We start from the raw sequence: 13,255 nt of genomic DNA, 5'->3' as shown, positions 1-13,255 counted from the left end.
ATTGATCATGCATGCTTGCTAAGTTTGCTGTTACGTGTGTACCCACATTTACAAGCCTCCACATTGCATATTCCCAGAGTGGAACTTGGCTGGGATCCCTGCATTAAAATTGCACTTTTTCAAAATTCAGGAATGTCAAAAGAAAGATTTTTCAAATTTAGAAATAATCTGCACTTTGTTAATAAATTAGAAAATAGTCTAGTGTGGCCTAGAACAGACTTTTCTACTTAAGGTAATGAAACAAAAAATACTCATACTGCTACTACTACTGATCATCAAACTATTGATGTATTTCATAAAGTTCACCTTTGTACGATAAAATAAATGAATGTTGCAAACAATTAGTAACAGGGAAATCCGTTTGTTTTGAGCAGATAATTCCTTTTATTGGTAATATAGGTGTAAAACAGTATACACACACAGAACATGTACAAATCATTTGCAAACCGTGAATGAAATGATCATGAGTAATCGGAGCATTAAAATTGAAGAAGATGCAAGTGAACATAAAATCAGTCAATGTATTGTGTATGCCAATTCATTCACGATCGGCTTGGTTACCCCAACATGTGTGGTCAACAGATGTCTGCCAAATCTGTTGACCGAAAAGGATTGGAAAATATTTGCGATTTGGTCAAGAAATATATTATATGTATGTAAATATTTGTTGAACAAAACAGCATTGTCGTATTATTATACGTTTGTTTTATAGAGCGATTGCAACTTACATTAACAGAAATAAATATATAAGTTATGTTAATGCTGTTCAAATGTTCCACAATCTTCAATTTGTGTAGCAAATTACCAGTAATGCATCTGTAACAAAAGAATAATGTAAAAAAAAATTTTTGTAATTTTTATAACAGTTTAAAAAAAGAGCAGATATCGGAACACCATTCACAACACAATGGTAAAATCAATTACTACTAATTATAGTTATGAGTAAAAAAAAAACAAAAATCTATTTAATTATCATTTATTAAATATATAAGCATGAAATTAAACCGTATTGTTCAAAACCAACGATTGAAGAATTTACTTAAAGATATACTATCTAATAGACCTTCAAATTTCAATCGTGCACTGATAAATTAACTACTTATGACAGTATTTATACTGCCACAACAGAAGTATTAATAATAGTTATTTTTTGTTATTTATACCGATAATCTAGAAGTTTTGAAAGCGTTATAATTTTTATAAAGTATGACAAATCATACATCTGAAAAATACAAAAAGAATTTTTTTATATATGATGTTAATTAAACTATATGGGTATTTTCCAATAAAATTTTTTTTTTTTAATGATGGCCTCACACCCCTCAAAGTCATCGCCAACCTCCACGAATATTGTTTGCACCCCCAAGGCAAGTGGTCTTTGCTGTTTAGCATAAAACTATCAAGGTGAAGTGCTGTAACCAAAGTCTTTGCACCCTCTAACTTGCTCCACTCTCAGGAGCTTATCAGTCGGGATCCCTCCCGCTTTATTGAAACACGCCGACCTTCTTTCCTGGCTTCTTATTCTGCTGAAGGGTTACCCTTCCCAGTGATGGCCCATCAGATACAGACTCGCTTAGAACATGTCCTCCCTCTCACCGCACAGGTTCATCGTAACTCGAGGGTCACCTATGCCACCATCAGGATTCCCGGATACTCCACTGTTGCATGTGGGCGGCCAGAACAATATAGCCATAGGCTGGACCTCCCTTGACTTTTACCGTTCCACAGATCATCCCAATGTCACCTTTTTGTGCGTCATACAACTGACAACATTTGCAAACCGTGAATAAAATGATAATGATTAATCGGCGCATTAAAATTGAAGAAAATGCAAGTGAACATAAAATCAGTCAATGTGTTGTGTATGCCAATTCATTCACGATCGGCTTGGTTACCCCAACAGATGTCTGCCAAATCTGTTGACCGAAAAGGATTGGAAAATATTTGCGATTTTGTCCAGAAATATATTATATGTATGTAAATATTTGTTGAACAAATCAGAATTGTCGTATTACTATGTTTGTTTTATAGAGCGATTGCAACTTACTTTCAGATAGACCCTTCCAATTTACCGATTGTCGATAAGTATTGAAAGCATGCTTTTTTTAAATTCGTAGTTTTAAATGATAACACTTATATCTGAAACAAAAGAAAGAAGTAGTTTTAAAAGTATTTTAATATTGTTACACAAAAATTTATGATTATATAAATTAAATATTATCCAATAAATACAAATAATCTTATAATAAGTAAAAACTGTCAAAAAATAAGTTAACGCTAACAAAAATTGTACGTTACCACTGTGTAAATTTTACTGAACGTTATAATATAAACAGCTCAGAAGTCTTGAAAGTAGCTTCATTTTAAAATAAGTAGGGAACTTAAATGATAACACATGCATCTGAAACACAAATAAACTTATTTTTTATAATCTCAAACGATAATCAATGATAATTATTATTAACTACATTGATGTTTTGCGATAAAATCTATTAATAATAAAACAAGATGTATAAACCAATAAAAAATATAGCAATACTGAGAAAACTGTACATTACCGTTACGGAATTAATACCAAACCTCATAATGTAGTCCTTGTGACAACCCGTACTGAAAATTGGACGAAGTTAAAATTAAACAAAAATTTGTATACATAATGCATGAACCTGAAAACCAAAAAAAAATTCAAAACTTCAGAAAAAATTATCATAATGCTATTAATGAAACAATAGTTCTATTATCTAACAAGGATTATAAAAGTTTTATTACCTGTCAGCAAATACGGCGATGTTAGTGAATACTAACAACTATCTTTTTCTTGAATTTTGGGATCAGCAGCAGAAACAGGCTGTAATTTTGTAAGGTTGATTGCATATTTTTATCAAATGAATTTTTTTTTTAATACGCTGACTTGTCTAGGCCCTACAAGTATACACACATAGAACATGTACAAATCGTTCATAAAAACCAAACAACTCTACATCTCATTCTACAAGTAGCTAACCGAACAACAAATCCAAGGCAGTAGAATAGATTATTAGTTATTAGTAATTAGAGATGTACGATTAGTTCAAAATAGCACACTTTATATTACAAAAACATCAGAATTAAATAAAATCCCTCTAAAAATTGTTTACTGCACAAGTACATTGTATAAACCGTAAATGGAATTTTCAAAAAACATGCATGAAAAAATTTTTTTTTTCACATTTGCATTCAAGATATCATCATCCTTTTTTACATCCTTTTTTCTACAGCTAACTCTACAATATAATAATCCAAAAAAAAACAAAAATTCTATTTTCTAATAAATTTTAACAAAGTGCATTGGGTGAGATGCAAAAGCGACTTAAAAGTTAAACTTAACCATATGAATTAAATACATACAAAACATAAAAAAACACAAATATATTCTAAACGATATAAATAAAAAATTAACACAACCTACAGAGAGAATAACTGGGGCGAACACAATATTTATCTTAAAATTCCACGCAAATATTTATCTGAATATTCACATATTAACAAAATACATATAAACATGTTTGCTGATTAAACTGTAAATAAGCTAGTTTAACATACTGTAAAAAAAAAAACAACTTACAAAAAATGAATTCCTCCTTCTAAACATTAGAATTACATTAACAGAAATAAATATATAAGTTACGTTAATGCTGTTCAAATGTTCCACAATCTTCAATTTGTGTAGCAAATTACCAGTAATGCATCTGTAACAAAAGAATAATGTAAAAAAAAATTTTTGTAATTTTTATAACAGTTTAAAAAAAGAGCAGATATCGGAACACCATTCACAACACAATGGTAAAATCAATTACTACTAATTATAGTTATGAGTAAAAAAAAAACAAAAATTATTTAATTATCATTTATTAAATATATAAGCATGAAATTAAACCGTATTGTTCAAAACCAACGATTAAAGAATTTACTTCAAATTATACTATCTAATAGACCTTCAAATTTCAATCGTGCACTGATAAATTATCTACTTATGACAGTATTTATACTGCCACAAAAGAAGTATTAATAATAGTTATTTTTTGTTATTTATACCGATAATCTAAAGTATGACAAATCATACATCTGAAAAATACAAAAAGTATTTTTTTATATATAATGTTAATTAAACTATATGGGTATTTTCCAATAAAATTTTTTTTTTTTAATGATGGCCTCCTCACACCCCTCATAGCCATCCCCAACCTCCACGAATATTGTTTGCACCCCCAAGGCAAGTGTTCTTTGCTGTTTAGCATAACACTATCAATGTGAAGTGCTGTAACCGAAGTCTTTGCACCCTCTATCTTGCTCCACTCGCAGGAGCTTATCAGTCGGGATCCCTCCCGCTTTATTGAAACACGCCGACCTTCTTTCCTGGCTTCTTATTCTGCTGAAGAGTTACCCTTCCCGGTGATGGCCCATCAGATACAGACTCGCTTAGAACATGTCCTCCCTCTCACCGCACAGGTTCATCGTAACTCGAGGGTCACCTATGCCACCATCAGGATTCCCGGATACCCCACGGTTGCATGTGGGCGGCCAGAACAATATAGCCATAGGGTGGACCTCCCTTGAATTTTACCTTTCCACAGATCATCCCAATGTCACCTTTTTGTGCGTCATACAACTGACAACATTTGCAAACCGTGAATAAAATGATAATGATTAATCGGCGCATTAAAATTGAAGAAAATGCAAGTGAACATAAACTCAGTCAATGTGTTGTGTATGCCAATTCATTCACGATCGGCTTGGTTACCCCAACATGTGTGGTCAACAGATGTGTGCCAAATCTGTTGACCGAAAAAGATTGGAAAATATTTGCGATTTTGTCCAGAAATATATTATATGTATGTAAATATTTGTTGAACAAAACAGAATTGTCGTATTACTATGTTTGTTTTATAGAGCGATTGCAACTTACTTTCAGATAGTCCCTTCCAATTTACCGATTGTCGATAAGTATTGAAAGCATGCTTTTTTTAAATTCGTAGTTTTAAATGATAACACTTATATCTGAAAAAAAAAAAGAAGTAGTTTTAAAAGTATTTTAATATTGTTACACAAAAATTTATGATTATATAAATTAATGTACTATCCAATAAATACAAATAATCTTATAATAAGTAAAAACTGTCAAAAAATAAGTTAATGCTAACAAAAATTGTACGTTACCACTGGGTAAATTTTACTGAACGTTATAATATAAACAGCTCAGAAGTCTTGAAAGTAGCTTCATTTTAAAATAAGTAGGGAACCTAAATGATAACACATGCATCTGAAACACAAATAAACTTATTTTTTATAATCTCAAACGATAATCAATGATAATATTTATTAACTACATTGATGTTATGCGATAAAATCTATTAATAATAAAACAAGATGTATAAACCAATAAAAAATATAGCAATACTGAGAAAACTGTACATTACCGTTACATAATTAATACCAAACCTCATAATGTGGTCCTTGTGACAATCCGTACTGAAAATTGGACTAAGTTAAAATTAAACAAAAATTTGTATACATAATGCATGAACCTGAAAACCAAAAAAAAATTCAAAACTTCAGAAAAAATTATCATGATGATATTAATGAAACAATAGTTCTATTATCTAACAAGGATTATAAAAGTTTTATTACCTGTCAGCAAATACGGCGATGTTAGTGAATACTAACCACTATCTTTTTCTTGAATTTTGGGATCAGCAGCAGAAACAGGCTGTAATTTTGTAAGGTTGATGCATATTTTTCTCAAATGAATTTTTTTTTTAATACGCTGACTTGTCTAGGCCCTACAAGTATACACACATAGAACATGTACAAATCGTTCATAAAAACCAAACAACTCTACATCTCATTCTACAAGAAGCTAACCGAATAACAAATCCAAGGCAGTAGAATAGATTAATAGTTATTAGTAATTAGAGATCTACGATTAGTTCAAAATAGCACACTTTATATTACAAAAACATCAGAATTAAATAAAATCCCTCTAAAAATTGTTTACTGCACAAGTACATTGTATAAACCGTAAATGGAATTTTCAAAAAACATGCATGAAAAAATTTTTTTTTTCACATTTGCATTCAAGATATCATCATCCTTTTTTACATCCTTTTTTCTACAGCTAACTCTACAATATAATAATCCAAAAAAAAACAAAAATTCTATTTTCTAATAAATTTTAACAAAGTGCATTGGGTGAGATGCAAAAGCGACTTAAAAGTTAAACTTAACCATATGAATTAAATACATACAAAACATAAAAAAACACACATATATTCTAAACGATATAAATAAAAAATTAACACAACCTACAGAGAGAATAACTGGGGCGAACACAATATTTATCTTAAAATTCCACGCAAATATTTATCTGAATATTCACATATTAACAAAATACATATAAACATGTTTGCTGATTAAACTGTAAATAAGCTAGTTTAACATACTGTAAAAAAAAAAACAACTTACAAAATATGAATTCCTCCTTCTAAACATTAGAATTACATTAACAGAAATAAATATATAAGTTATGTTAATGCTGTTCAAATGTTCCACAATATTCAATTTGTGTAGCAAATTACCAGTAATGCATCTGTAACAAAAGAATAATGTAAAAAAAAATTTTTGTAATTTTTATAACAGTTTAAAAAAAGAGCAGATATCGGAACACCATTCACAACACAATGGTAAAATCAATTACTACTAATTATAGTTATGAGTAAAAAAAAAACAAAAATCTATTTAATTATCATTTATTAAATATATAAGCATGAAATTAAACCGTATTGTTCAAAACCAACGATTGAAGAATTTACTTAAAGATATACTATCTAATAGACCTTCAAATTTCAATCGTGCACTGATAAATTATCTACTTATGACAGTATTTATACTGCCACAAAAGAAGTATTAATAATAGTTATTTTTTGTTATTTATACCGATAATCTAAAGTATGACAAATCATACATCTGAAGAATACAAAAAGTATTTTTTTATATATAATGTTAATTAAACTATATGGGTATTTTCCAAAAAATTTTTTTTTTTTAATGATGGCCTCCTCACACCCCTCATAGCCATCCCCAACCTCCACGAATATTGTTTGCACCCCCAAGGCAAGTGTTCTTTGCTGTTTAGCATAACACTATCAATGTGAAGTGCTGTAACCGAAGTCTTTGCACCCTCTATCTTGCTCCACTCGCAGGAGCTTATCAGTCGGGATCCCTCCCGCTTTATTGAAACACGCCAACCTTCTTTCCTGGCTTCTTATTCTGCTGAAGAGTTACCCTTCTCGGTGATGGCCCATCAGATACAGACTCGCTTAGAACATGTCCTCCCTCTCACCGCACAGGTTCATCGTAACTCGATGGTCCCCTATGCCACCATCAGGATTCCCGGATACCCCACTGTTGCGTGTGGGCGGCCAGAACAATATAGCCATAGGGTAGACCTCCCTTGACATTTACCGTTCCACAGATTATCCCAATGTCACCTTTTTGTGCGTCATACAACTGACCACATTTGCAAACCGTGAATGAAATGATCATGAGTAATCTGCGCATTAAAATTGAAGAAAATGCAAGTGAACATAAAATCAGTCAATGTATTGTGTATGCCAATTCATTCACGATCGGCTTGGTTACCCCAACATGTGTGATCAACAGATGTCTGCCAAATCTGTTGACCGAAAAGGATTGGAAAATATTTGCGATTTTGTCCAGAAATATATTATATGTATGTAAATATTTGTTGAACAAAACAGAATTGTCGTATTACTATGTTTGTTTTATAGAGCGATTGCAACTTACTTTCAGATAGACCCTTCCAATTTACCGATTGTCGATAAGTATTGAAAGCATGCTTTTTTTAAATTCGTAGTTTTAAATGATAACAATTATATCTGAAAAAAAAAAAAGAAGTAGTTTTAAAAGTATTTTAATATTGTTACACAAAAATTTATGATTATATAAATTAATGTACTATCCAATAAATACAAATAATCTTATAATAAGTAAAAACTGTCAAAAAATAAGTTAATGCTAACAAAAATTGTACGTTACCACTGGGTAAATTTTACTGAACGTTATAATATAAACAGCTCAGAAGTCTTGAAAGTAGCTTCATTTTAAAATAAGTAGGGAACCTAAATGATAACACATGCATCTGAAACACAAATAAACTTATTTTTTATAATCTCAAACGATAATCAATGATAATATTTATTAACTACATTGATGTTTTGCGATAAAATCTATTAATAATAAAACAAGATGTATAAACCAATAAAAAATATAGCAATACTGAGAAAACTGTACATTACCGTTACATAATTAATACCAAACCTCATAATGTGGTCCTTGTGACAATCCGTACTGAAAATTGGACTAAGTTAAAATTAAACAAAAATTTGTATACATAATGCATGAACCTGAAAACCAAAAAAAAATTCAAAACTTCAGAAAAAATTATCATGATGATATTAATGAAACAATAGTTCTATTATCTAACAAGGATTATAAAAGTTTTATTACCTGTCAGCAAATACGGCGATGTTAGTGAATACTAACCACTATCTTTTTCTTGAATTTTGGGATCAGCAGCAGAAACAGGCTGTAATTTTGTAAGGTTGATGCATATTTTTCTCAAATGAATTTTTTTTTTAATACGCTGACTTGTCTAGGCCCTACAAGTATACACACATAGAACATGTACAAATCGTTCATAAAAACCAAACAACTCTACATCTCATTCTACAAGAAGCTAACCGAATAACAAATCCAAGGCAGTAGAATAGATTAATAGTTATTAGTAATTAGAGATCTACGATTAGTTCAAAATAGCACACTTTATATTACAAAAACATCAGAATTAAATAAAATCCCTCTAAAAATTGTTTACTGCACAAGTACATTGTATAAACCGTAAATGGAATTTTCAAAAAACATGCATGAAAAAATTTTTTTTTTCACATTTGCATTCAAGATATCATCATCCTTTTTTACATCCTTTTTTCTACAGCTAACTCTACAATATAATAATCCAAAAAAAAACAAAAATTCTATTTTCTAATAAATTTTAACAAAGTGCATTGGGTGAGATGCAAAAGCGACTTAAAAGTTAAACTTAACCATATGAATTAAATACATACAAAACATAAAAAAACACACATATATTCTAAACGATATAAATAAAAAATTAACACAACCTACAGAGAGAATAACTGGGGCGAACACAATATTTATCTTAAAATTCCACGCAAATATTTATCTGAATATTCACATATTAACAAAATACATATAAACATGTTTGCTGATTAAACTGTAAATAAGCTAGTTTAACATACTGTAAAAAAAAAAACAACTTACAAAATATGAATTCCTCCTTCTAAACATTAGAATTACATTAACAGAAATAAATATATAAGTTACGTTAATGCTGTTCAAATGTTCCACAATCTTCAATTTGTGTAGCAAATTACCAGTAATGCATCTGTAACAAAAGAATAATGTAAAAAAAAATTTTTGTAATTTTTATAACAGTTTAAAAAAAGAGCAGATATCGGAACACCATTCACAACACAATGGTAAAATCAATTACTACTAATTATAGTTATGAGTAAAAAAAAAACAAAAATTATTTAATTATCATTTATTAAATATATAAGCATGAAATTAAACCGTATTGTTCAAAACCAACGATTAAAGAATTTACTTCAAATTATACTATCTAATAGACCTTCAAATTTCAATCGTGCACTGATAAATTATCTACTTATGACAGTATTTATACTGCCACAAAAGAAGTATTAATAATAGTTATTTTTTGTTATTTATACCGATAATCTAAAGTATGACAAATCATACATCTGAAAAATACAAAAAGTATTTTTTTATATATAATGTTAATTAAACTATATGGGTATTTTCCAATAAAATTTTTTTTTTTTAATGATGGCCTCCTCACACCCCTCATAGCCATCCCCAACCTCCACGAATATTGTTTGCACCCCCAAGGCAAGTGTTCTTTGCTGTTTAGCATAACACTATCAATGTGAAGTGCTGTAACCGAAGTCTTTGCACCCTCTATCTTGCTCCACTCGCAGGAGCTTATCAGTCGGGATCCCTCCCGCTTTATTGAAACACGCCGACCTTCTTTCCTGGCTTCTTATTCTGCTGAAGAGTTACCCTTCCCGGTGATGGCCCATCAGATACAGACTCGCTTAGAACATGTCCTCCCTCTCACCGCACAGGTTCATCGTAACTCGAGGGTCACCTATGCCACCATCAGGATTCCCGGATACCCCACGGTTGCATGTGGGCGGCCAGAACAATATAGCCATAGGGTGGACCTCCCTTGAATTTTACCTTTCCACAGATCATCCCAATGTCACCTTTTTGTGCGTCATACAACTGACAACATTTGCAAACCGTGAATAAAATGATAATGATTAATCGGCGCATTAAAATTGAAGAAAATGCAAGTGAACATAAACTCAGTCAATGTGTTGTGTATGCCAATTCATTCACGATCGGCTTGGTTACCCCAACATGTGTGGTCAACAGATGTGTGCCAAATCTGTTGACCGAAAAAGATTGGAAAATATTTGCGATTTTGTCCAGAAATATATTATATGTATGTAAATATTTGTTGAACAAAACAGAATTGTCGTATTACTATGTTTGTTTTATAGAGCGATTGCAACTTACTTTCAGATAGTCCCTTCCAATTTACCGATTGTCGATAAGTATTGAAAGCATGCTTTTTTTAAATTCGTAGTTTTAAATGATAACACTTATATCTGAAAAAAAAAAAGAAGTAGTTTTAAAAGTATTTTAATATTGTTACACAAAAATTTATGATTATATAAATTAATGTACTATCCAATAAATACAAATAATCTTATAATAAGTAAAAACTGTCAAAAAATAAGTTAATGCTAACAAAAATTGTACGTTACCACTGGGTAAATTTTACTGAACGTTATAATATAAACAGCTCAGAAGTCTTGAAAGTAGCTTCATTTTAAAATAAGTAGGGAACCTAAATGATAACACATGCATCTGAAACACAAATAAACTTATTTTTTATAATCTCAAACGATAATCAATGATAATATTTATTAACTACATTGATGTTATGCGATAAAATCTATTAATAATAAAACAAGATGTATAAACCAATAAAAAATATAGCAATACTGAGAAAACTGTACATTACCGTTACATAATTAATACCAAACCTCATAATGTGGTCCTTGTGACAATCCGTACTGAAAATTGGACTAAGTTAAAATTAAACAAAAATTTGTATACATAATGCATGAACCTGAAAACCAAAAAAAAATTCAAAACTTCAGAAAAAATTATCATGATGATATTAATGAAACAATAGTTCTATTATCTAACAAGGATTATAAAAGTTTTATTACCTGTCAGCAAATACGGCGATGTTAGTGAATACTAACCACTATCTTTTTCTTGAATTTTGGGATCAGCAGCAGAAACAGGCTGTAATTTTGTAAGGTTGATGCATATTTTTCTCAAATGAATTTTTTTTTTAATACGCTGACTTGTCTAGGCCCTACAAGTATACACACATAGAACATGTACAAATCGTTCATAAAAACCAAACAACTCTACATCTCATTCTACAAGAAGCTAACCGAATAACAAATCCAAGGCAGTAGAATAGATTAATAGTTATTAGTAATTAGAGATCTACGATTAGTTCAAAATAGCACACTTTATATTACAAAAACATCAGAATTAAATAAAATCCCTCTAAAAATTGTTTACTGCACAAGTACATTGTATAAACCGTAAATGGAATTTTCAAAAAACATGCATGAAAAAATTTTTTTTTTCACATTTGCATTCAAGATATCATCATCCTTTTTTACATCCTTTTTTCTACAGCTAACTCTACAATATAATAATCCAAAAAAAAACAAAAATTCTATTTTCTAATAAATTTTAACAAAGTGCATTGGGTGAGATGCAAAAGCGACTTAAAAGTTAAACTTAACCATATGAATTAAATACATACAAAACATAAAAAAACACACATATATTCTAAACGATATAAATAAAAAATTAACACAACCTACAGAGAGAATAACTGGGGCGAACACAATATTTATCTTAAAATTCCACGCAAATATTTATCTGAATATTCACATATTAACAAAATACATATAAACATGTTTGCTGATTAAACTGTAAATAAGCTAGTTTAACATACTGTAAAAAAAAAAACAACTTACAAAATATGAATTCCTCCTTCTAAACATTAGAATTACATTAACAGAAATAAATATATAAGTTATGTTAATGCTGTTCAAATGTTCCACAATATTCAATTTGTGTAGCAAATTACCAGTAATGCATCTGTAACAAAAGAATAATGTAAAAAAAAATTTTTGTAATTTTTATAACAGTTTAAAAAAAGAGCAGATATCGGAACACCATTCACAACACAATGGTAAAATCAATTACTACTAATTATAGTTATGAGTAAAAAAAAAACAAAAATCTATTTAATTATCATTTATTAAATATATAAGCATGAAATTAAACCGTATTGTTCAAAACCAACGATTGAAGAATTTACTTAAAGATATACTATCTAATAGACCTTCAAATTTCAATCGTGCACTGATAAATTATCTACTTATGACAGTATTTATACTGCCACAAAAGAAGTATTAATAATAGTTATTTTTTGTTATTTATACCGATAATCTAAAGTATGACAAATCATACATCTGAAGAATACAAAAAGTATTTTTTTATATATAATGTTAATTAAACTATATGGGTATTTTCCAAAAAATTTTTTTTTTTTAATGATGGCCTCCTCACACCCCTCATAGCCATCCCCAACCTCCACGAATATTGTTTGCACCCCCAAGGCAAGTGTTCTTTGCTGTTTAGCATAACACTATCAATGTGAAGTGCTGTAACCGAAGTCTTTGCACCCTCTATCTTGCTCCACTCGCAGGAGCTTATCAGTCGGGATCCCTCCCGCTTTATTGAAACACGCCAACCTTCTTTCCTGGCTTCTTATTCTGCTGAAGAGTTACCCTTCTCGGTGATGGCCCATCAGATACAGACTCGCTTAGAACATGTACTCCCTCTCACCGCACAGGTTCATCGTAACTCGATGGTCCCCTATGCCACCATCAGGATTCCCGGATACCCCACTGTTGCGTGTGGGCGGCCA

The 13,255-nt window shown here is 30.2% G+C and overlaps 1 protein-coding gene across 2 annotated transcripts in view; it reads right to left on the bottom strand.

Moving 5' to 3' along the window:
- The window catches only part of LOC142326781 (phospholipase B-like protein D), a 51,683-nt gene that overhangs the window by 5,565 nt on the left and 32,863 nt on the right, over positions 1-13,255 (bottom strand). The gene's annotated exons all lie outside the window — the stretch shown is intronic.

This window comes from Lycorma delicatula, chromosome 6 (assembly GCF_047948215.1).
Source record: "Lycorma delicatula isolate Av1 chromosome 6, ASM4794821v1, whole genome shotgun sequence".
Lineage (NCBI taxonomy): Eukaryota > Metazoa > Arthropoda > Insecta > Hemiptera > Fulgoridae > Lycorma > Lycorma delicatula.
Note: the sequence above shows the minus strand (reverse complement) of the source record. Positions and strands in the feature narration are given on the sequence as shown.